Source organism: Zalophus californianus, chromosome 4 (genome assembly GCF_009762305.2).
Source record: "Zalophus californianus isolate mZalCal1 chromosome 4, mZalCal1.pri.v2, whole genome shotgun sequence".
Lineage (NCBI taxonomy): Eukaryota > Metazoa > Chordata > Mammalia > Carnivora > Otariidae > Zalophus > Zalophus californianus.
In genome coordinates, this window is record NC_045598.1 from 150,307,503 (window position 1) to 150,332,638 (window position 25,136).

The 25,136-nt window shown below is 43.7% G+C and overlaps 1 long non-coding RNA gene across 1 annotated transcript; it reads right to left on the minus strand.

Moving 5' to 3' along the window:
* Positions 1-14,662: 14,662 nt before the first annotated feature.
* LOC113923395 lies at positions 14,663-22,861 on the minus strand. The gene is made up of 3 exons (XR_003520316.1): positions 22,800-22,861; positions 21,619-21,655; positions 14,663-14,730 (listed from the first exon to the last, which is right to left on the minus strand). It is a non-coding gene; the product is annotated as an uncharacterized LOC113923395 (long non-coding RNA).
* Positions 22,862-25,136: the final 2,275 nt, after the last annotated feature.

A 25,136-nucleotide genomic window follows, 5' to 3' on the forward strand; every position in this document is an offset into this window, starting at 1 on the left:
ACTCAAACTGGGAGCTGCTTGAGGGCAAAACTATACTGTTTTATGCATCTTGGGGTCCCGCAGCACCTAGAATGGCTTCTGATTTAGAGCAAGTAGAGAAAGAGAGATTAACAAATGTATACCCGTGTGAACGTGCAGTGTGCTTGTGTATGTTGGTATAGTCTTAGTTGATACTGATGCTGAAAGAATATCCTCTTGTTTAATTCTGTGGCTTTAGAGGGCCTTTTAGCTTATCTAAAAGAGGCAAGTACAAGGAAGTGGGGCACATTTCCTCCTGGGATTCTGAGTTGAGTTCATTAGAGACATTCTTTGTCAGTAAGCATCGTCTGTGCGTCTTCCCAGGTTAAATCTGGCAGCAATCAGCTACTAAGCATTTGGGTTCCTGTCGAAGGGTCTTAAAAAGAAGGGTTTAAACACGAAGTATATTACTGGATTATTTACTGGCTCAGAAACCAGCTTACTATTAAGTAAATAATATCAAAATACTCTCTTAAGCCGTTCTAAATTTGATGCTTAGAAATTTGGATGAACCGATGTTTCCAGTCTCCTAGAGATTAAAATGGGGTCTTATTCAGTGACATTTACTGTACTATTAACTTCATGGCAGAAAAGACATTCCCTTAGATGGTGCCACATTCTTTTTCATTTTTTGAATTTCTTCTTTGAGCATTTTAAAGGAGTGTGATACATTTTCAGACCATTTAAGATGTATTTCGGTATTGAATAGGTAGAGAGCAACAGATAACATGTTGAATATAAATTACAGATTAATCTCAATGTAGGTAAAGTGCATATCATAAAATATGTATTGAGTAATTCCTACTCAACTGGCAGCATTCTTCCTCTCTTTTTGATTCAATGTCTCCTTTTCACAAAATTAAATTCCTCTTTAGAAGCACAATAGCTGCTGACACTCAGCTGAGCATGAATTTGGGCAGGTGACAGCTCGCACCCTTATGCATTAATCGTCACAGAGAAGGAAGTCTTTACTTTCCAAAGGATAAAACCGCCTCAGAGATGTAAGTTCAAGGTCATGTAGCCATTAGAACTGGAGTTGGATGCCAAACCCACATGCGTTCAACCCCAAAGCCCACAACCCAGGTATTTTTACCATTCTTGAGATTGTAAAATAAACTGCCAAGTTTAAAAGCTCAAGGGCACAACGTTTTTCAGAAGTAAGTATGACTGTGTGTATTTTAGGTACAAATAAGTTTAAAAAGTATAGTTCCAACTACAAGGTGGAGAGAAATAAATAGGCAACTGAAATAGATACTAAGTGCCGGGCACGGGGTATATACAGGGGAGACACATCACCACTTTGGAGGTCAGGGGATGTGGCATGAGAAGAGTGTCAGGAAGTTTGGGTAGGAGCCAGAGTTTGGGAAGGGGGTGTAGTTGTAGAGAGGTCCTGGCTGAGGGTGCAGTAGGAACAAAAGCCAGGAGGCAAAACGGATAGCCTATGGCAAGACTCCTAATATTTTGGCTTTAACGTAAGTAAAAACAGAATGTAATGTCCAGAGTTCTCAGAAAAGTCTGTGAATAAAATGTGGCCACATCCCCTGGTCCACCGAAACATTTTGAATGAAGATCAAAGAGTTGGGAGTTTATATTTTGCCCATTTCACCAAATCCCTAAGTGCCCTTGGATTTGTTTTAGCTCACATAAATAGGATTTCTCTGAAGACACTGGCCTAATAACCGATTGCTTTGTCCAGAAAGATCCACAGAGTTGTAAACATTACGCAGGCAGTTATTGAAAAGAAAGCATTATCCTGTTTGTACCTGTAGGGAGGACTGAGAAGAAAGCACTAATCCCCAGACTTGGGAAGGGTATTTGCAGTGGGTCAGAAAGAGGGCAAGGAGCTGAAGAGAGGGAATCCATTAAGCACCAGACCCTTCCTGGGCCTGCTTTCTCCTCTGAGGAACACAATATTAGGATCCTTCAGATCAGAAAGATGGTGATAAGCAGGGAATGTGATTACGTTTATGAAACAATGGATAGATGGACATGAATTTTTCCATCAAAACTGTATACCCCAGATAAAAGAGTGTTCAACAACAAAATGGGATAATATTTGGCACACTAAAACATTAACTATGTAACTTATTTGTATGATAAGCTGAATAAAGAAATGTTAAAAGTTCAAATACAGAGCAGTAGAGTGCCTTCAAGCGCTTCTTTTAAGGGTGTGGGTTCTGGAGACTGGCTGGCGTCAGACCCCAACTCCACCACCCGACTAGCTGCGCAACCTCAGCAAGGGACAGGGTCTCCCCAGTACCTCAGTCGGTCCGTTTATAAAATGGGCAAAATCATAATATCAGTCTCAACGGTTGTGAGGAGTACACGAATCAACACATGGAAAGTGCCTAGAACAAGGATTTACATGTACTAAACATTAAATGATGTGTCAATATTATACACTGGCGGCCTGAACACAACGAGGCCTGCAGGCAGATTTTATTTTGCAGGCATGGCATCTGAAAAAGGAGACCTTGAGTGACTTTGGACAGAATGTGTACTCTCCATCTGACCTCAGCCCCAGCAGGCGCTCCAGCAGCCAGCCTGATGCATGCATCCATGTTCCTCACTTACTCTCTAAGCACTCATGTTTGCTGGAGAATTTGTGGACTGTGGGTCCATAACAAGTGGTCACCAATCTGAGGCTGGCTTCACAAGCATGCCCCCCCTTTCTCCACCAAAGCCAACCGGCTTGCAACTATTGTTGGTATGTCGGTCCCTCGCTCAGCCCAAGTTCTTTGAGTGCATGACAATGTTTTATTCATCTTGCTCTTCATTCCCAGAACCTGATGCTGCTCCATGCATCTTTGTATCTGAACGAACATTCTGTGGTATGAGGCGGGATGCTGGGCTCTGAGGAAATGTGAACACGTTGGGGCTCATACGTGCAGGAAATGCATGTCGAGGGTGTGGTGGCTTAGGCGGTGCCCATGGCATTCAAGAAAGGAGGTTATTGGGTACCCCTGCAAAGGAGGGTGTGAGCAAGGAAAGAGAAATCACAGACACAGTCAGGTGTTTGGCTTTTAAGAATGGGCATGAAATCTGAAAATAAATACTTTGCAAATGGTCCATAATACATGTATTTTGTGTATATGCTCATGGATAGTATTTGCATTAATTCCAGTGTAATCATTTCTTTGGATAAGCAGTACCTTTTGAGTCGAATATGAGATACAATGTCTTATTCTTATTTGGTACGTCTGTGGGTTGACTTTTCATTACCCTGTACAAATACTGTTTTCTTTCAAGTTACCCTTTTCTCATTAAACAGTCCTGCCTTGGTGTACTGTGTGTTTTCCCTTTTTATTTTTAATCACAATTAATCTTCCCAGCTGCTTAGTTACATAATAATATTCTGTGCGTTTAAACACAGGCCTACAGATTAAATTTCTCAGAGAGCAAGTTCAAGAGCTGTTTAAAACCACAGGATCCCTTTTACGGGTGCTACAAAGATTTTTTAGGAAGTCAACATTAATGATTTGAGAAACTATTTCACTACATCTTATATTAATTTCTTGCTGTAGTGGTTCTATCCTATATTAATCTCCTAAGTTGACAAACAAGTTGAGAAAGTTCTCACTTAAATTAATCAACATAAAGACACTTCCTCCATTCTTTGTAAGTTATTCCATGTGGTTGTTAGAAATCTGTTTGAGTCTTGGCTTAGAGAAATGTATCATGCAGTCTTTCCTGGGAGAGAATTTTTTTTTTAATTAATGTGCTTTTTTTTTTTTTACACAAGTAATGTACATGTGCTCATTGCAGAAATATTGGGAAAAAGAAATACAAAAATATAAAGGAAAAGTATTTTAAAAATCAACTATAATTTTACTAGATAAGAGATGACCACCATTAACATTTTGGTCTATGTTCTTCCAATTTTTTCCTTGGCATACAAAATATACAAAATTGGGGGGCGCCTGGGTGGCTCAGTCATTAAGCATCTACCTTTGGCTCAGGTCGTGATCCCAAGGTCCTGGGATCGAGCCCCTCGTCGGGCCCCCTGCTCGGCGGGAAGCCTGATTCTTCCCCTCCCACTCCCCCTGCTTGTGTTCCCTCTCTCGCTGTGTCTCTCTCTCTCTCTGTCAAATAAATAAATAAAATCTTAAAAAAATATATATATGTATATATACAAAATTGGTATATTCTATATGCTGTTTTTTAGCCTGCATTTTAGCTTAGTAATACAATGTAAAAAGATACTAGGAAACTATTCTTAATGTTTTTTCTATAGAACATTAATTTGGTAGGAATACATTCTCCTGTTTTGCAATTATAATCTAAATTGCAGTCAAGGCCCTCCGCTGTCTGAAGTCAATCTTTCCTTGAATAACCAAGTAAAGTGGTGTAGGCCACATCCCATGGCATGTTCTATGAAAAGCCAGCAGAATAACCTTTGCCAATATTTGTAAGATTTCCGGGGTAGAATGGAACTCAGGATTTACAGACTTCTATCACTTCATATAGTTTCATTTGCCTTTCTCTTATTTGTGGGTGAATTTGAACATCTTTTTATGTATTTAAAATCATCTGTTTATCCTTTAATTCCTTATATTCTTTGCCCACTGGAAGGTTATAAAACAACATTTCTCTCACAATTTCTTTTAATGTTTTTGTGTTTGTTTGTTTGTTTTTTTTTACATGTAAACCCACATGAAATGAATGTGAGGCAAGATGTGAGGTATGGATCCCCAGATGGTTACCCAACTGAGCCAATACCATCAGCCATGTTGAGCGTACGCTCAATTTCCAATGTGAATCTGAAGGGTATTTTAAATCAATTAGAGGAGGTCACTTTTTAAAGAAATGTTCTAACTCCCCTTTGTTAAAAAATAAAGGACTTTTGGGAATTGGGCAGTGACTCTCGACATATTATACAGGTCTAAATCATCTCGACCTTTTTCTTTTTTTCTTAATTTGGACAGGATTTTCCTTTTGTTTCCTGAAGTGTTAGCTCAGACGTGAGCCATCATAAGAGAAATGGCATGCTGGGTCCGGGGCTTGACCCAGGAATATGAGGCAGACTAATAATTTAGCTCCGTCCAAACTAATATTCATTTAAATAAAATTTCATGATTCATTTAGTGTGGATGGAGCCGGTGCCCATGAGGACCATTTTCCCCACTCAAGGCACCGTCTTCTTCTTCTGTGGGAGCGGGACCAGTTTCCATTACTGGTTATGTGAGGAGATGCTTGTGGGACCTGTTATTCCTGCGATGTTTACTGGTTCATCTGGACTGAACACACCCCACACAGCTGTTCAGCTCACCTCTTAAACTAGTTTGGGGGGGCTGGGCAAGCTCTTATTCTCTCTTTTTCATGAGCATGCCTGTGTGCATATGTGTGTGTGTGTGAGAGAGAGAGAGAGAGAGAGAATGGATGAGCAGTAGATGAAATTTATCTTGTGTTGCCTGAATGTCACAGGCAAAATTACACCAGTGTGTGCCTCAGATTGTATGGGCTCCAGAGGATCCACCCAGCTGGGTCCTGGTGAGAACTGGAGGTCAAAGACGGATACTTATTTTGCTCCCTCCAGAGGAAGAGCTTCTGTTGCAGCTAATTGCCAGTGCAGCTGCACTGGTCCTGGCTCATGGAATGTTCCTAGAAAATACAATTAGGGCGATGGAGAAGCAGGAAAGAAGAGGAAATTGGGGCAGGCATCTGAGGGATGACTGCTTTATGGAAAGACTACTCTCCTGTCCTGACTACAGAACAGTCCACTGAGAGGCCTGGGCCTGGTTCTGCAGTTGCCCAGAATGTCCAGTGCATGGACACGTTCTTTTCTGGGGCAAAGGGCATTTTCTTCTCACTGGTAAATTTTCTCCCATAATTAAATGGGGGGAAAAAAAGTCATTTGGCTCTTTATCTTTTTCCTCTCTTTGTTCAAGGAAGAAAGGAGAAGGGTCCTTGTGTGTGTCTTCATTGTTAATTTTTTCAATCTTGATGTAAACTCCCCAGATGGGAATTTTTTTTTCCAAAGACATTTCTGGGATATAACTCATTTGATATGTAGTTGTAATTTAAATCACTATTTAGATTGACATGATACTTCCTGTTTGGAGTTTTATCTTTCCCAAACCAAGGAAACCACACTAGGGAGTAGAGAATATGGTTAAATGTTAAGTGTGACCCAATCCTAGAGATAGTCCTCTTCATTCTTCCTGGCAAACATCAGCAATTTCTTGTGCTAGGCCAGTCACTACTTCACGCACACCACTGAGTCCATTGGTGGCTCGAACTCCTCATTGTCTACACCTGGAATGAGTTGCCCAGGGAGTTTTGTTTAAATATATATATATATTAGTCATTCAGCAAACTGGTTGCTCTGTTATGATCTGGGTAAGCAAAGATATCTATGATACCATGGCACTCCTTGTCCTGCCAACATTTTGGTTTTATGAGTCTTCCAGCAAATTCCTCCCTTTTGCTTATGCAAGTTTGAGTTCAATTTCTGTCACTCATAACCACAACAGTCTGGTCAAGCTGAGAGCTTGAAGGAATGAGATGTATGTGCCACATCCTTTACTGAGTAAAAGGCCCAACCATCATCTTGCTGCCGTGTGACCATGGTGATCAAGTGTGTGCTTATGAGTTTGTTTGCATGTCAAGAGAAGGTAAATGACAAACTTTCATCACAGCCGCTGTACATGAGCTTTAATGTAAGAAATTGCCTATGGAAGTAGAATGTACAGGGGCACCTGGGTGGCTCAGTCAGTTGGGTGACCAACTCTTGATTTTGGCTCAGGTCATGATCTCAAGGTTTGTGGGATTGAGCCCCGCCTTGGGCTCCACAGTGAGCCTGGAGCCCGCTTGAGATAGTCTCTCTCCCTCTCCTTCTGCCTCTCTCCCCCTTCATGCTCTCTTGTGCTCTCTCTCTAAAAAATGAATGAATGAGTGAATGAAGAAATAAACAAACAAATAAATGAAGTAGAATGTACATAGTATTACTCAGGAAAGAGAATTTAGGCTTAAACAGGTGAGCTTCCAGTAGAGCAATATTTTGGCCAATCTTTTATGAAAACATCTGTGAATATGAAAACATCTTTGTAAATCCAGATTTTCATAATTTTGGTTTGCTTACAGCGAGTGCCTCCCCTGTCTCAGGTTGCTGCCCCCTATTTGGGAAGGGAAAAACGGAGTTATCAGTTGTGGCAGATAAGATGGAGTCAACATCAATTCGTAATGAAAGTAAAATAAAATTTAAATCTTCCCTTTTGATAAACTAACTCCAATATAAACCCAATGGTTATATCTAAATATTTAAAGGGCCAATAGGTCTGATTAATGAGTTTTTTAAATTGTGAAATTTGGTTATAACCCTATCTTGGCATATATTCCACAGGCAATTGAAAAGACTATGTATTCTGCTATTTTTGGGTGAAGTGTTCTACAAATGCCAGTTAAATCCTGTTACTTGATGATGTTCTATATCCTTGCTGATTCTACGTCTAGCTATTCTATCAACTGTACTGAGAGGAATGTTGGATTCTCCAACTGTAACTGTGGATTTGTCTACTTCTCCTTTTAATTCTAGTACCTTTTGCTTCACATATTTCATAGCTCGTGGTTTGGTGCTTTCATCATATCTAAGTTTGCTATGTTTCTTTGGTGGATTAATCCATTTGTCATTACATAATATGCCCATTGTGGGTACATTTCTTCATTCTGAAGTATACTTTATTGATATTATTACAGCCACTTCTGCTTTCTTTTGATAAATGTTTGCAGGATACGTCTTTTTCTTTTTACTTTCAACCTACCTATATAGTTATATTTAAGTGAGTCTTTTATAGACAGCATTCAGTGGGGTCATATTTTCTAATCCATCCTGCCAATCTCTGTCAATTGATGGATTTAGAACATTTACGTTTTTGAATTATTTTTATTTCTTGAAGTATAGTTGACATACAATGTTCTTTTAGTTCCAGGTTACAGCCTCATGATTTGACAATTCTGTACATTATGCTATGCTCACCATAAGTGTAGTCACCATCTGTCACCATACAATGTTATTACAATATTACTGACTATATTCCCTATGCTGCCCTTGACATTTGTAACTCTTAGTCCCCTTCACCTATTTCCCCAGCCTGGCTCCAACTCCTCCTCTGGAAACCACTAGTTTGTTCCCTGTATTTATGATTCTGTTTCTGGTTTTGTTGTTTTTAGATTCCACATGTAAGTGAAATTATATAGTATTTGTCCTTCTCTGTCTGACTTATTTCACTTAGCATAATATTTCCTGGGTCCATTCATGTTGTTGCATATGGCAAGATCTCATTCTTCTTTATGGCTGAGTAATATTCCATTGATGTATATACCGCATCTTCTTATTCATTCATTTACTGATAAATATTTGGGTTGCTTCCATATCTTGGCTATTGTAAATAATGATGCAATAAACATTGGGGTCCATATATCTTTTTGAATTAGTGTTTTGTTTTCCTCGGGTAAATAGCCAGTAGGAGAATTACTAGAACATATGGTATTGTATTTTTAATTTTGTGAGGAATCTCCATACTGTCTTCCACAGTAGCTGCACCAATTTACATTCCCACCAACAGTGCATGAGGGTTCCCTTTTCTCAACATCCTCACCAATGCTTGGTCCTAGCCCATTCTGACAATTATAAAGTGGTATCTCGTGATTTTTGATTAGATCATTTACATTTAATATAATTATTGATATTAGGACTTAAATCTGCCATATTATTTTTTGTTTTCTATTTGTTCTATTTCTTATTCTTCTGTTTATTTTTCTTGTTTTTTGTGGATTACTTGAACAAGTTTTGGAATTCTATTTTTATTCATCTATAGAGGGTTTTTTTTTAACTTTAATTTTTTAAAAAGATTTATTTATCTGAGAGAGATCACGGGCAGGGGGGAAGGGTAGAGGGAGAAGCACACTCCCTGCTCAGCAGGGAGCCCGACGCAGGACTTGATCCTGGGACTCTGGGATCATGACCTGAGCCAAAGGCAGACTGAGCCTTAACCGACTGAGCCACCCAGGCGCCCTTAACTTTAATTTTTATTTTAAAATCATTCTGTACATTCTCCTAGGACTATAGTGTTTGGGGTGTATCTCTTTGTAGCTTTTTTAATGGTTGCTCCAGTATTACTTTATATATGCATAATTTATTATAGTCTAATGAGGTCAATATTTTATCAGTTCAAGTGAAGTATAGAAAACTTAAATCCCTTTATATCCTTTTGGCTTCCCCTGCTTATAAATTCTTTTAAATATTTTCTCTACATACATACATTTTTTTTAAGTAGGCTCCACACCCAGTGTTGAACCCAATGTGGAGCTTGAACTCACGACCCTGAGATCAAGACCTGAGCTGAGATCAAGAGTCAGTTGCTTAATCGACTGGGCCACCCAGGTGCCCCTTCCTCTACATACATTTAGAGTCACAACAGACAGTGTTATAATTTTTGCCTCAACCATCAGACATACTTCAGAAGCTTAAGAGAAGGAAATGTATTTACTTTTAACTTTTACTCTTTCTATTGTTCTTTCTTTCTTCCTGATATTCTAGGATTCTTTCCTTTTGCATTTCTTTTCTGTTTAGAGAACTTCTTTTAGCCATTCTCTTAAGTCTGCTGATGACAAATTCATTTAGGTTTTCTTCAGCTGATAATGTCTTGATTTTCCCTTCATTTTTGAAGGGTATTTTCCCTGGACATAGAATTCTGGGTTGTCAGTTTTTTCATTTCATCACTTGCAAAATGCACCATTTTCTTCTGGCTTCCATGGTTTCTGAAGGGAAATCTGCTATCATTCAAGTTGTTTTTGTTCTACATTTAAGTTGTTTTGTTCTACATTGTTTCTCTGACTGCTTTCAAGATTTTTTGTCTTAGTTTAAAAAAAAAGCTCTGAATTTTATTATTATACTCAGCAGGCATAAAATTACATTTAAATAAATATAAGAACAAATACTATATTCAGTTTTGAGAAATTTGAGTTGGTATGGATTTCTTTGGCTTATCTTGTCTGTGATTCACTCACATCTTTAATCTGTAGGTTTATATATTCTGTCAAATTTGGGCAGTTTTCAGCCACTATTTCTACAAGTATTTTTTCAGCTTTGCCCTCTTTCTCCTCTTATACTTGGATTTGGATGACAGAAATGTTAGATTTTTCGTTATGGGCCCACAAGTCCCTGAGCCTCTGCTAGTTTTCTTTCTTCTTTCTTTTATCTTCTTTCTTCTTCTTCTCCCCACCCCCCAGTCTATTTTCTCTTTATTATTCAGATTGGGCAAATTTATAGCTGTATATTCCAGCTCACAGATTTCATTTTTCTCTAGCCCCTGCATCCTTCTATGGAGCCCGTCTACTGAGTTAACTTTTGTTATTGTATTTTTAAGTTCTCAAGTTTCCATTTGGTTCTTTTTACTTTCTATTTCCTTACTCAGACTTTCAATTTTTTCATGTTTCAGGCATGTTTGTAATTGCTTTTTGAAGCATTTTCAGATGGCTCCTTTAGCATCTGGCATATGAGTGGTTTTTGATTGAAAACTGGACATTTTGTAAATTATGTTATGAGACTCTGATCTTACTTAAACTTCCTGTTTAAGTAAGAACTGGCTGTTCTGGTGGAGGAAGGGAGGAGCACTGCCTTGGTACTGCCAGGGTGGGGGAGTGTGGGGCTGAGGGGGTAGGAGGCCACATTCACCACCTGACCTCTGTTCACAATGAACAGGGAAAGGCCTCCTAGTTACTGCTGGGCAGGGGTGGGAGCTCTAGATCCCACTAGGCATCCACTTATACATACCAACCTGGCTGGGAGGGGCAGAAGTGCCTTGTTATCGCTGACACCACAGGAAGGTGGTTTCATTACCTCTGGGCAGTGGTGAAAGTCCTGACTCTCTACTAGGCCTCCTTTGACACCACCTTAGCAGCGGGGGGTGGGGGGGGAGGAAGGGGCACCTTATTACTGCTGTCTGTGGGTAGAGTTCAGATTCTCCATGTGGTCCCCACTGACACTGTGGTGGCAGGGGCCTTTTTACTGTCATGTTGGGATAAAAGTCCCAGCTCTCTATGGCCTGCGCTGAGAGCACCCCAGCGTGTGTGTGTGTGTGTGTGTGTGTGTGTGTGGTGTGCAGTTGGAGTCCTTTGATAAAGCCTGGCAAAGCAGGAAGTCTAGGTTCCTGCTGCCTGCTTTACTGCTGTGGGTGGGAGTGGGGCCACCGTTTCTCCTGTGTTTTTGTTTTGTTGGGGGGGCGGGTAGGGAGAGGGAGAGAGAAAATCTTAAGCAGGCTCCATGGCCAGCGTGGAGCCCGATGCAGGGCTTGATCTCACAACCCTGAGATCATGACCTGATCTGAAATCAAGAGTCGGACACTTTACCAGCTAAGCCGCCCAGGTGCTCCTCTCCTGTGGTTTTTCGCTGGAGTGATTACTGTCTTGAAGTTTTTAGTCTTGTTAGGCTGCCCCTTTCCTGGACTTTGAGAGAACAGGCTTTTGTTGGGGATTTTTTTATTTGTTTGCTCCTGTTGGCATTTCTAGGTTGCTGGCTTCTTCAGCTATAATCCTGGTATATATGAAGCTAAGAGAAAACACAGACAACTCATCACCAGGCTGTGCTGGTGAAGAAGAAGAAGAAGAAAAAAGAAAGAACTCATCACCTGGCTCCCACAGGCCCTAGTCTGTCCCTGCTCTCTCTCTACCTTTCAGTCTTCTCATGTCTTATATATGATGTCCAGGCTTTTTAGCTGTACTTAGTGGGAGTGATAGGAAAAAGCACATCTAACTCCATCTTCCTCGAAGTGGAAACCAAGATATAATTTTAAAATATTAGTTGGCTTCATGTTTTTGGAATTGTACAGAGACCTATTTCCTACAGTATGCTAACCTCCCCACCAGAACAGTCTGGCACATGGTAGGAACTTAATAATATTCAGTGACCAATATTCAGTGACTGAATCCCCACTTTACTGATGAGAAAACTTAGGGAATTAAGTCATCTCCCTTTGGTCTCATAGCTAGTAATAGGAAGGACCGGGATTTGAACCAGGGCATTCTGATATCAAAGCCCACGCTCTCAGAAGCATCACTGGGGCACTTGTGAAATTCAAGGCCCCTTTTGTTCTCTTAGGACAAAGGACAAGTGAGATGGAGCCTCCACTTGAGACAGTAACAAAGTGACAACCGGACTCTTCTCTACTGAATTAACAATGTCCTTGCATTTGCAAGAAAATGTCCAATGCTGTCATCTCTCTTCCCTTCCATTCACTGCCAAGCGTCCTGTCTAGCGTCCCAATTACTCCTTAAGTCCGTGAAAATGGGGTCCCACTGCAGTTTCTCTCCCGCAGTTGCCCTTCTTTTCAGCCCCAAGACCAAAGGCAACAACGTCGTCCCAATTCTCACCCTTCTAAATCTTTCTGTGGTGCTTCCTAATGCTGCTCACCCCTTCCCAAACTGCACCCCTAGTCCTGGCTTTCACGGTCCTCCACCTTCTGGGGTTGCCCTTACCTCATCCTGCCGCGCGCCCCTCTTTCGGTCCCATCCTTTGAAGGGTCGTCTCGTCCTCGAATCGCTTCCCTAAGCCCATGGCCTCAACAAGGCTGGCAATACACTCATTCGCTCATCTCATTCACTCGTTCAGCGTTCATTTATTGGACACCTGCTATGTACCAGGCACTGTACTATAGCAGGAAACAAGGTAAACAAGGTGGCTATTCTCATGGAACTTATATTCTAGGCAGATACAGAGAGTAAGAAACAGCGACAAGTCAGTTAGTTATGGAGTCGTATGACATTTCAACAATATTAATCAAACTTGTAAACTTTGGTGTGCATAATCTCAATGACCTATTAGATTCTAAAATTACTGAAGGTAAGAACTGTGTTATTTCCATAAGACTAATGCTACCACCTTATATTTATTTGGTGGTAGCATTTATTTATTATGGTTTGCTTGAAAGATGGGCTTTCACACAGATGGTGATTTTAAAAATCCTTTGAATTATTAAATATTAATTTTTTTCTAAGACCTTTATTTACAAATACCTCAAAGCAGTTTAATGTGTTCTTGATGTGACACAATGATTTTGTTTTTTTTTTAAGATTTTATTTATTTATTTGACAGAGAGAGAGAGAGAGAGTGAGAGAGGGAACACAAGCAGGGGGAGTGGGAGAGGGAGAAGCAGACTTCCCGCGGAGCGGGGAGGCCGATGCGGGGCTCGATCCCAGGACCCTGGGACCATGACCTGAGCCGAAGGCGGACGCTTAATGACTGAGCCACCCAGGCGCCCCTTTGACACAATGACTTTGAAACCTGTCCAGCCACACACCAGCCACACGATCTGAGGCAGACTTAACCTCTCTGAACAAGAACATTATTCTTGTATTCTTGTCACCAGGAATGCCTTCACTCGTGAACCTCATCCCCACACAAGGACTCAACTCACGGCAGGTGTCTTGAGGGTCCTCTGTCTCCTAAGGAGAAAGGGCATCTTTTTCCTCTTCCTTCTTCTTCTTCTTCTTTTTTTTTTTTTAAAGAAACACTGCATTTAGAGCAAGAAGAATGTGGCTCTGGGACCAGGCAGCTTGGATTTATGTGCTAGCTCCTTCACTTCCTAGCGTTTGACCCTTAGCAAGTTATTTAACCTCCCGGTGCCTCTATTTTTTCATCCATAAAATGGGGGTCATGATAATGTCTACTCCCTAGAACTGTCATGAAGATTAAATGACTAAATACCTATATAGTACCTGGCACTTAGTAAGTACTGCACGTGTGTTTGCTCCTTTAATCTATCCATATACATACCTATTTCCCGTTCAGAGAAAACTGGGTCACTCTATTTTATTTGTTGGAATCTTACTGACATTAAGGTTTGAATCTCGGACTTTAACATCTTGGATGCTTTAATGACTTCAGGTTATCAAACAAATAACTTTAAGAGAGGAAATACATTTTTATCTCTTTCAGCATCAGAGAATGAGCTTCTAAAAATAAGCGTTGAGTTTCTCCCTACTTTAGATTATGGAAAAAAGAGGATATATGTATATATATATACATATACACACATATATATACACATATACACAAAGCACATAAAAATCCATTAATTCAGAAGCTATATTTAAAATAAATGGGCCAGATGGCAGGTAATTAATATACACTAAAACTGTTAATGTCACACATAAAGATTAAAATGTATAAACAACCAGAAGCCAGGCAGAGAATTTTTGGTGTCATAATTTGCTTCTATAGCACTTTGCCGTATAATTCACCCGCGATGAAAAAACAGAAAAAGCCTCTCGCACACGTCTCCTTTTCTCAGCTTTGTGATTTGGAAGGACATCACCCATGATTTTTTCCCCCCTCTAATCACTTTCCCCATATTATTTCTCTAAGTCAGAGGAAGAAAATCATTTTAGAAAAGCAACAAGCAGTAAAAAAAAAAAAAAAATTTTTTTTTTTTCTATTACAGGGAAACAAGATTCGTGATAATCCAGATCACTTAGCAGCGGAATTTCCATGTCCAGGAAAACCAACTCACTTTGCTTCTGTTGGTACTGTAGGGTTCTGTGAAAGCCTAAGGCAGAATTCAGCAGCACAGCGTCCCCTTATGCAGTCAGCTTCACCGCCTCGCGTGCCCCCGCGAGCCGTCCTGGGCTCGGGGCCTGCAGATGGGTTGCAGAGGTTGGCCATTCCCCAGGGCAGACCCAGCGGCCTCTGCAGCTTCTCCGTGAGGGTCCCGCATCCTGTTCAGAGGGAACAGGAAAATGGCTCATGGGCTGGAAAATAGCCAGCCTGACTCCATTTGGCTCGAAGTAGTTCCTGGCAGAATTCCTGCAGACATGAGTTTGGGTGGCAGTAGAGACGCGTCCCTCCTACTTTCGGAGCTGGTGGCTGGCATGGCCACTGGGAATGTCGTGGGCCGTGATCGGAAGCCATTCCTGGCCCGGAGCTCAGCTCCAGCAATGCCCCAGGGCACCTTGGAACCAGCTGTGCCTCTAGGGCCAGCCCTATGCCTGAGCCTTGTTGGAGGCGGAGACCCCTTTATGGGGCTTTTGGTGAGAAATGGGCTACACTGGCAGAGAATTCAGGGCCAGGCACAGGGGTTTCTTGCTCCTCACATCCACTTCTTTCAAGTCTTCTTTCATTCTGCACACACTGGTTTCCTGATAGTTTCCTTTCCTGGCCTATCTGCTGTCTTCCCCCTCCTGGCCATTTACTAAGACCCAGGGCCTTCACATTGGGCTGCCCCACTGTGCAGCCCCACCTGGACCCCTGCTAGAGCCTGCTCAACCGCCATCAGAACCAAACTGTCCTTTGTCCCATTCCCTACACATCTTCATCTTCATTTTTGAAGCCACCATACCCTTTATACTCATCTACATTTTATAGTACATTTTGAGTGGCACTGGGTATCTGTTAGTACTGAGTTAACCTTGTGCCAGAGGCCTCAGGTGCCGAGGCAAAGCTGTGGCTGACACTTAGATTTGGGGGTGTCTGGGTAGTTGGAGAAGGGGAGCTGAACTGACGTTGCTTCTCAGGTCACAGGTTTCTTATTAGGACTCAGAAGCCCTGCCCAGCAGCCCTGCCCGTCATTTCCTTCTCAAGAGAGACCTTTGTGATGAGCCCAGCCTCTTTCCAGAACTTTCCAAGGCGAAGAAGGACTTAACTACTCCTGGCTCTGCAGCAAGGCAGAGCAAGGCAGCCAAATGGGCATTACTGGGACACAGGTGACCAGGGTGGCTTGATCTACCAACCTGAGACCAGGTGTGTGCACAGGGGTGCAACCCGCTGCTTACTCAGGCCTGTGTGCAGGACGGGAGTGTCCTTCACTGAAGGCCCAGGCCAGGGGTGACTCCAAATAGTGATGCACAGCAGTGAGGACAATGGGTAGGGGTACTCTGAAGAAGAGTGAGGCCCCAAAGTGGGGGAGAGAGAGAGAGAATCCACAGAGTAAAAGCGACTTAAAAGCTTATCAACCAATCCCAACCTGTGGTCTAATTTGAATTCTGATTCAAACAAGCTAGTTTTTTTTTTTTAAATGGAAATGTGAACCTGACTTGATATGAATAATATATCATTCAATTTTAAGGCATAATAATGGTATTGTGGTTTTTTTAAAAGAGTCCTTATCTTTTGAAATTCATACTGAAATATTTATAATGAAAGACGTGATGTCTGGAATTTGCTTCAAAATCCCAATGCAGGGAGAAGTGGGTGCAGGCGGGGGAAAACAAGATGGACCATGACGTGATCGTTCCCGAGGCTGCATGATGGGAACATGCGTGTTCATTATGTTCTTTCTACCTTGGCTTATTTTTTAAGTTCTCTATAATAAGAAGTTAAAAAAAAGAAAAGGGGAAAGAAAAGGGTATATTCCAGCTGACTGGTCTCAACACTACCAGGGCTACATACAAGTATATGAAGACAACCGGACAGGACTTGGGGTTGCTGAGCCTGTGGCTCTTCGCGTGCCCTCTGACCCCCGACCAGGATGATCTTTGACCCAGGACTGGAGTTTCTAACCCTCTGCACTTCCCTTCCTGAACATTCACGAAAAGTGGTCCTGGGTTTCCAACGACCTGAAAGGCAGGTTTCTAGCTCCTCCAGTTCCAGTATGTCTGAAACCATAGCTCCTGCTCTCGCTCTGAATCCCCCATTTCTATTGATGGTTGAGTACTTCTTCTGCCGCTGTCACAGACTAGAGCCACCCTGCCGAGCCCTCTTCAACTGCCGGCTCTTCTCTCCCTACATCCACGTACTCAGCAGGTTCTATGGATTCTTCTTTCACAGTGGTTATCAGACTCACCTCTACCTTTCCACCCTTACAGCCATCCTCCAATCCCAGGTGTGGCCTCTGTCTTGTGTGCCGTTCCCTGCCCTTACTGCCATCCTTCCAGCTGTCCCCCCCTGCTCCCGACCATTAGAGAGTGCCATGAGATCAAGAGCCTCATATTTAGTCTGAAGCCAAAAGAGGGGGAGTCATGATGTAGGCATCGCAAACCCCGAATTCCTACCCTGACAATCTCGAACTTGGAATGATGTTTATCAGGCAGCCAACAAAAAGGGCACCACACCTCCAACAGAGTCTAACATGGAAAACATTACTTCTCAATACATCCTTCACCAATTGTTGATAGGTCCACAACACCCCACATCTGGATGATCAACAAGTAGAATCCAAGGTCACAAGGATCCCATTCAAGTAGATCAACAGATAAATGAAAACTCAAATGACAGAAGGAAGATCCAGAGATATTTGCTAATTTCTCTAGTATGCCCTACAGGAGAGCAAAAATACATCAGGTCTTCTAAACCAAGGACAGTAGATTTGACAAATCACTTTCAGATCTGTTCATTTATTCATATGAAGTTGTACAAAGGTGTACCCCCAAAAATTCATACTTAGGTATACACTTAAAAATCATCTTTACTGGGACGCCTGGGTGGCTCAGTCGGTTAAGCATCTGCATTCGGCTCAGGTCATGATCCTAGTATCCTGGGATTGAGCCCCCCATCGGGCTCCCTGCTCAGTGGGGAGTCTGCTTCTCCCTTTCCCTCTGCCTCTCCCCCCGCTTGTGCGCGCGCTCTCTCTCTCTGACAAATAAATAAATAAAATCTTTTAAAAAAAATCGTCTTTACTGAGGAAAAATTATATTAAATGGAACCGTTCAGGAAAATTCAGGCTATGAGGTCACCAGGAACAGCCAGCCTCAAAATGCTTGAAAATAAAAATGATTTCTTTGAGGCCCGCAAACAGACATTTATTATTTTATCAGCCTAGGTTAGCACCCCCTTTTTTGAGGAGGGTTTTTCTCCTTCCCAGGTCAATTATAAGCATCTCTTGGGGCAAGGGTAGATAAATGAACTAATCAGTATTTCCCTATAACTTTTTAGTTAGCCTCCTCTTTCCTCTTTGGAGGAAATTAAGGATGTAGCCATTCAGGGTGTGAGTCTTATGTAACCAGCCAGTCAGCCAGAAAGAATGAAAGACTAGAGTTCCTAGTTCTAGGCATGACCGAGGCCAGCTGCACCCCTATTCCTCTAGTTACTCGGGCGTAGAAAGCTTTTTGCTTAACCAGCTCTAGGGGTTTTCATTACTTACCACAAGAGAATCTTCGACAAACACAGATCAGTGGTAGTGTGAGCAGGGCAAGGGAACCCCATGAAATCAAAACAATAAAAGAAGAGAACCACTTGCTGGGTTTCCCAGAAGGCCAGTGGAATGACCCCACTCTTTAAAAGCTTTAAACAAGCATAGTGACTTATCTCTCCTAGAAAATGACCTGGTTATGTCATAAAAGGAGTTGATTTTAAAATGAGGACTCAGTGATCCTGTTACCTAATGTTACATCATGAGAAAAATCAAACTTTGACAGGAAAGAGGTAGGTCCTGCCCCCTCTTCACAACTTTCTCAAATTCTTAATAAAAACTGCTTATCCTAGGCAGAAGTTCTCCAATGCTAGATTTTCCACTAACACCCAAATGCTAGTTCCCTCAAGTTCTTCCTCTGCTCATGACCTCTAGGGCAGCTGTGTCACTTGCAGGGTAATTTCCAAATGCCTCAGCTAGGCAGTCAGGACTTCCAGAATCGGGCTTGACCTTCAACTTCGTTTCCCACAACTCAACAAAATTAACATCTTACACCGATGGTGCTATTATCTGCATGCCCTCGCACTGGTTACGCTCACTCCCTTTCCACAGTCCGTGGTGCGTTGTTGCCTTAGCAAATTAACACAGGAGGGCTTACAATCTAGGGAGAGACAAGTGAGCAAAGCAGCAAGTACAATAGAGACTTGCAAGCACTATGGCAGGGGGGAGCATCTACCCCAACTGTTGGAGATGAGGCAGAGCGTTCGGGAAGTTCCCCAGGGGGAGTTACTCTGGGTTGTGAAGCTCCTGAGAAGAGCCTGCCCCCACAAGGAGCCCAGGGCCAGTGTCCTTGCTGCGTATTTCACCTTCCTACTTCCGCCCCAGGCGCCCAGGCCGTGGGTCCGTAAGGCAGGGTCAGGTGCATACCTGACCCGGGGAGATGGGCTTTGGGAGCGGTCAGCTGACCAAGCCCAACTCCTGTCGCAGGGGGGAGCCAGCAGCGGGGACGGAGCCCAGAGCTACTGAAAGAATGAGAGCACAATGGCCACTCATAAAACAAACTTCAGGAGGCGCAGAAGTTCAAGTAAGCAGTCAGCAGGCAGAAGGAGCCCGTGGAGGGAATCAGAAAGGGAGGCGGGACCCACAGGGGCAGTGGGGCTTCTGCTGGGACCTGGTCCCCTGAGGCTGGTTCTGCTGCGGCTGCGGAGCCTGTTTTTCGTCTTCATTTCAGAGAGGACATCAGGGGTGGCTAATGACCTCTGAGACACACGTCCCTTTTCAAGTCCTTCCGGATTGAGCACCTTGGAGGAACTAGCACGATGTGTTTGGAAAGAAGATGCAGTGGCCAGGCCGTCTGACTCCCCGTCCCCTACCTGCCCCTTCCTGTGCCTTCCCTCAGCCCGGCAGGCCTTCCTCTGGGTCTCTCCGGAGCATCACCTCTCCCTGGGCCATCTTCCCAGACCTGGGGCAGCACATAGCTTCCCTTGTACCTTTGTGTGTCTCAACTGGGATTATTTTGCTTTTGTTTATTGGATAATTTGATTAATTATTAGTAATTAGTTAATTGTTATAGATCATAAGCTGTGAGGTGGGGTGGGGGGAGACAGAGTCCACTTTTGCACTTTGTATCCCCAGGACTTAGCATAGTGCCTGGTATTCAGTAAGTGCTCAGGACATACTCATTGCGGGAAGGACTGATAGATACGGATCATGCACATACGGGAAGGTAAGGTAATCTGCTTCAAGTCACACATCTAACAAGTGACCTGAAGGAAAAGGCAGATGAATGCTACATAGCCAGCATTCAGGCAAACACACGGGCACACACCCACCCCTCAACCCCAAAAGTCCCCAAACTCCACTGTGGACCCTTTCTCAAGAGAATGGAATACATTATGATTAAAGTTATTAACTAACCAATGGGAGCAGAGGGACCAACTTTTGTAAATGCAACACTTCGTTTTTAACAAAGGACATCCTTAGTCTCTCCTTGATTTGAGTCCAACACCTCGCTAGGTTGGGGTGTGATTTGGCTGAAACACCTACTCAAAGTAGTGGATTTGTACTCACATCCCATTAGGTGCCATTCAACTTCCTCTGGTACCACTACCTTGACTTGATACCAATTCAGCTGGCTTTCTAGGTAATTGGACTCAAACACCTAGAGACTTTAGATGGCAAACTCCACAGTAGGTGAGACAATTAGAAATCTAAAACCCCCTCTCACATCAGACCCAGAAAGGGAGGTTCCCTATTACACCAAAACAACACTTGGGTGCCTATCAAGGGAGTGAGTTTTTATAACTGAACTTTCACAGAAACAGAACTTGAGAAAGTATTGGGGAACAGAGGGAATATATTTAGAGGCTGCCTTACTTTTATAGATCTTATTTTAAGTAATTTTGGTTTCAATCTACTTGATGATCTCTATACTAAAAACTTCATTGCTTGGCCCTGAACCATACTTGGTAAATGTGCAATAACATTATAATACCATCTGACAACTCCTTCGCGGTGTTTTGGTCAAAGATCTCTGGGGGGCGCTAATAACTGGGATCAGATTTGCAGCACAAAAGCCTATTGGCTGTCCCCTGTAAATTGGGCAGAGATCTGCCATTGTCGTAAACTAATGCTTGCCTTCAGGATCATCTGGGATCATCCACCTGACCTACAAAATTCCCTTAGATTATGTGATTCTAAGAAGGAGAAAAACTGGATTTTGATCTGAGTTCAAAAACTTTCACCGCTCAAAAGGAATCTGGGGCTATTTTTCCCCATGCCTTTTCATTCCATTCTTTACAAAAGGCCTGAAGAATGAGAAAAATCATATGAACTTTGGCTCAGAGAATAGCAAGAGAGCTAGACACTGTCACTAAGGTGATGGAAAACCTCATCCAGGAGGTTCATAAAATCAGACAGGTGGTGGTAGAGAATAGAACCCTCTAGATACCATAGAGGCTTCCTAAGGTAGAACATAGGTCATCTTAGAGGAGTGTTGCACCTGCATTCCTACAGACCTCTTTAGGATCTTAAACATTATTAAAAAGATCTGAGAAACAAACGTGGAAATCAGTAGAATAGGCAATTTAGCCCCTGTCTCTGGTTCTACAGGCTCTGCAGATTGGGGATGGCACTGCTTCTCTTGGCATAATTTTGAGTAAATTGCCTCTTGGTTTAGAAATGGACGACACGCCCTGATCATGATCTATTCTGCTAGTAGTTGTCTGTGTTGTTGTAATCAAATGTGTGACTTCCAGAGTCCAAACGCTAATGCATAGCCATTGCCCTATCAGATGAGCCGCAGTTTATCTGGCAACAGAAGGAATGAGAAGTTTCCTTTCATCTGACTATAGGCTATGTTCTCTGAACTCCCTTTAGATCAATCCAGATTATGGTGAAGATCTGGATTTCACAGAATAGTGTCCTATGGGGCTGATGCTGTCTGCTCTTGGCCAAAAAGGGACTGAAAGAGAAAAACCTGACTGATACTTAAGAGTAAAAACCAGCTCAAATTGAGACAGAAAAAAGGACGCAGTCCTACCTTTAACCACGTTGGGAGGACAGACAGATAAGGCCAGCTGCAAAATAAACAGAAAACATTTTTTTTCCCTCAAGACTGTAAAATGTCATAATATCCCTCTCTTCAAGTGATTATTGATTCGAATCAATGACACCCCCAGACCTACCTTGCTATTTACATTTATCACCGCGGAGAGCCCCTTGCTCAGCCACAAACAGCAATCAATTCTCAGTTAACCCCTGGTTCTCCGAATGCTGCCTGAGAAACAGCAATCAATCCAGAAATGGCCCTTTCCTGTACACCCTCCTCGGTATCCTGACAGAAGATGCTTCCCTCCTTTCTCTGGTCCTCTGGGAGTGCCCTCCCTCCCTCCCTCCCTCCCTGCAGTCAGGTCAGTACCTCATGTCCCCACACCAAGTCCACGGCTGTGAGGTGGTGGCCACCATTACCCGAGGCAGGTGTTTGCTATCCTCGTTGCGGGCTGGTGGCAGTTCATGGGTTACCAGGGGCCAAATAAACACTTCATGCTGGGCACCTGGGTGGCTCAGTCGGTTAAGCGTCTGCCTTTGGCTCAGGTCATGATCCCAGGGTGCGGGGACCGAGTCCCACATGGGGGCTCCCTGCTCAGCGGGAAGCCTGCTTCCCCCTCTACCCCTCCCGCCTTCTCTCTCTCAAATAAATAAATAAAATCTGGGGAGGGGAACCCCAAACCATTCCATGCTTACACTTTCTCCTTTCTATAATGTTTTGCTTTTTTTTTTTTTTTTTTCTAGTTCTGGCTGCCTCTTACACATTTATAGGCGCCCGCCTTTCTGCTCTCCAGATTCCTCATCCCCTTATCTGGTGCTTGGTACTTTTTTTCTTTCTTGGAGTAAGACATTCTGTTCCCTTTCACAGTTCCCCTAAAGTCCCCTGGACCTTTGCCTCATTCTATGAGTTGTCTACCACAACGGTTCCTTGCATTTCTCTGGCTGCTGTGTCATTTCTCCACCTTTCTCTCCTTGACCTATGCGTTTCATTTAAACTGCCGGGCGGCCAGATACTTGCTTGCGGTTTGAAAACCTTGCTTTGGCTTTCTCCTTTCCTCACGTGTTTGTATTTTACAACATTTTAAAAACATTTTTCATCATTCTGTGCTTCCTTGAAAAGAGATCCCAATATCCTTCCCTTGTCCTTTTATTTTACTTGGCGTTTCTCCGTACCGCACAGTTGCTGAGGGCTTGGTACCGCGGACGCACCACCCGGCCTTGGAGGCCCCGCTTCCACTCTTAACCGCAAGATCCGCAGCGAGGCGGCGTCTTCCGACGTGGACTTCCCAACCTGCAGTATCGCTTGCACATTCGGTTCCGGGCCACGGAGTGGCACGCGCCCGCTTACAACACTTGGTTTCTCAGGACTCCCCCCCCCCCCCCCCCCCCCCCAGCTAGCTAACCGTGGGAAGCCCGGCCTCGCCCGGCAGCCCTCCCCGCAGCGCCGAGCAGCTCCCCATCCCGGGGGGGCTTCCCGCAGGTGCCCGCACCTGCCGCCCCGCCGCCTGCAGCGCCTTCTGCAGCCCTCCCCGCCGCAGCGACCGCAGAGGCCAGGGCGCTCGCCTGTGTCGGCCTCTACCGGCCGAGACCGCTCTCTCACCCCTGCGGCCGACTCGCCCATCTTGGACCTTTAGAGCCCTGGCAGGACTGGAGGGGGACAGGCATGCTCATTAGATGGCGTCCCAACGTGAGGCACCTCCCCTTGCCCATTCTAGGTCTTCCTAGACTCCTTCCAGAAACTAGAAGTGGAAGGATCGAAGTCGTTACTATCCCCAAGTTGTGCAAGAGGTGGCTATTCTATTGTACACTGCCTGGTTGGATTCTGCCCCTTTCTACCCGCCCGCAGAACACACCCACCAGGCCGGCCGTCTCAGCGCCAGGATGGGTCTGCAGGGCAGCTCCTAGCTGCCGACTTCCCCTTTTCAGGCTAAGCTGCAGATGCTGGCTCTGTTACTCACATAGTGACCTAAGGCTTTGGCTTCAGAAAGCGGCTTTAGTGGATTTTCAGCTGAATCACTTTCCTAAAGATTCCTGTGAAATTCCCTTCCAGTGTCACTTTATGTAGAAGAAGTGTATATACATTATAAACTGCTTAGGAGAAAAAGGGAAGGGGAGTTGTCAATATTCTTACTTTTCACATTTCGTAACAGAATTTCCCCCCTACAATTTACTTCTCTAACCAACCTCTTAAACCTCAGAGCTCCTGTGCATTTAGTGTGGGGGGAATTGGTCATTTGCAGGAAGTTACAGCATATGGCTCACTCCCTCAAAACCCAGCAAGCCCCTTCATAGGGATGTGGGATGTGCCATCGTTGGTAGTTGGCACCTCTCTTCCTCGCTGGCCAAAGGTCCTCCCTTGGGGGCGGGGGTGAGGTTAGTTCACTGCCTTGCGATCATTTGTGCTTATGCAGTTCAGTGTGGCATCAGTGGGGCTCAGAATCAGCTTCTCTATCACGTGTGCTTTTTGTGAAAATATTTTGAAAAACATTATCCTTCATTAACTCCACAATAGTGGGGCCTGTGTTTAAATATTGGCCCCCACTTATGACACGGTAGTGCAGGTAAATATCTGCCATCTTGAGAGTCCCCCTACCTTGGGCTCTTCCCAGCCCCTTCCTCTGGGACATCTTCCCCTACCTCCTGTGTCCTGGCACAGTGTGAGGGCTCCAGACCTTGTGCCTCAGCAGAGGTCACCTCCTGACTGCTGTGGGAAGTTGTCCTTGTTCTATATTTCGGATCACACTGGAGTCTACACAATGGGCCCCCTTCCCCAAATAACCTATCGTGGTGAGGAGAACCCCCTCGGCGGTCTCTGTGCACAGGAAGTGGCCCTCTCTGTATCACATTAGAGTTTTCCTTGTAGAGGACCCATCTCTAGAATTTTCCATTCCCAGGCCACTTAAGAAGCATGGTCCCACCTGCTACTCAAGTGTCATAATGTTAATATCCTTCTCCTCCGTTCTGCTTTATTTCATGTTCTACTGGTTTCTCCAGCTCTGTGCTCCAACATCTACTTTTCTTGGAGACTTGAGATTCCGACAATAAACCTCATAATCCTTCCTCACCTTTCCCTTATTAATGCTCCTTGGTTGTCTCCCCTCCCCCTCTTTCCAGGCTTAAGACAAAATTGAGTCATGGTCCTCTCATTTCCTCTCAACAGCTATCTTCTCCCACTCTTTCTTGCTGCCACTCTTGTTTATTGCTTACGGTTATGAAAATCATCTGTCCCATTCTCCAAACACCCACCCCAAGCTGAGATCTAACTTCTTTATTTTCTCCTGGAAGCTTTTCCAGAAATACTCCTATCCTTTGACGTATCTCCTCCCACCCCCATTCTTCCCTTCATTCTTTCAGACAAATGAAAATAACTCAATTGTGCCTCTTCCCCTTTCTTTCGTTTGTCCTTCAAGCAAGCCTAGCTCTGCCCACCTCCTTCTAATTTTGTCACGCTCTTGGGCAATTTGCCTAACTGTATGCTAACCATAAACAGCTGATGTTGTTCATCTTCCA